Source organism: Excalfactoria chinensis, chromosome 1 (genome assembly GCF_039878825.1).
Source record: "Excalfactoria chinensis isolate bCotChi1 chromosome 1, bCotChi1.hap2, whole genome shotgun sequence".
NCBI classification, from domain to species: domain Eukaryota; kingdom Metazoa; phylum Chordata; class Aves; order Galliformes; family Phasianidae; genus Excalfactoria; species Excalfactoria chinensis.
In genome coordinates this window covers 175,637,907-175,638,168 of record NC_092825.1, presented here as the reverse complement: position 1 = coordinate 175,638,168, position 262 = coordinate 175,637,907, and positions in this window count along the sequence as shown.

The following is a 262-nucleotide window of genomic DNA, read 5'->3' as shown; positions in this document are numbered from 1 at the left end:
AGTCATGTGGGTTGGAGGCATTGCTGTCACTGTTTTATCACTGCTGTCTGCTTCACTGCTCCTTTTGTTGATGAAGCAGTGAATTGTGATGTTTTATGGTCCAATTCTTGCAAAATTAGTGAGGTTGGTTTAGGTCATCAATTAAGTTAACCTATAGGATTTTGTGTCTGAAGATCTCTTCCAATTGAACTCTCCTCTCCTCTCCTCTCCTCTCCTCTCCTCTCCTCTCCTCTCCTCTCCTCTCCTCTCCTCTCCTCTCCTC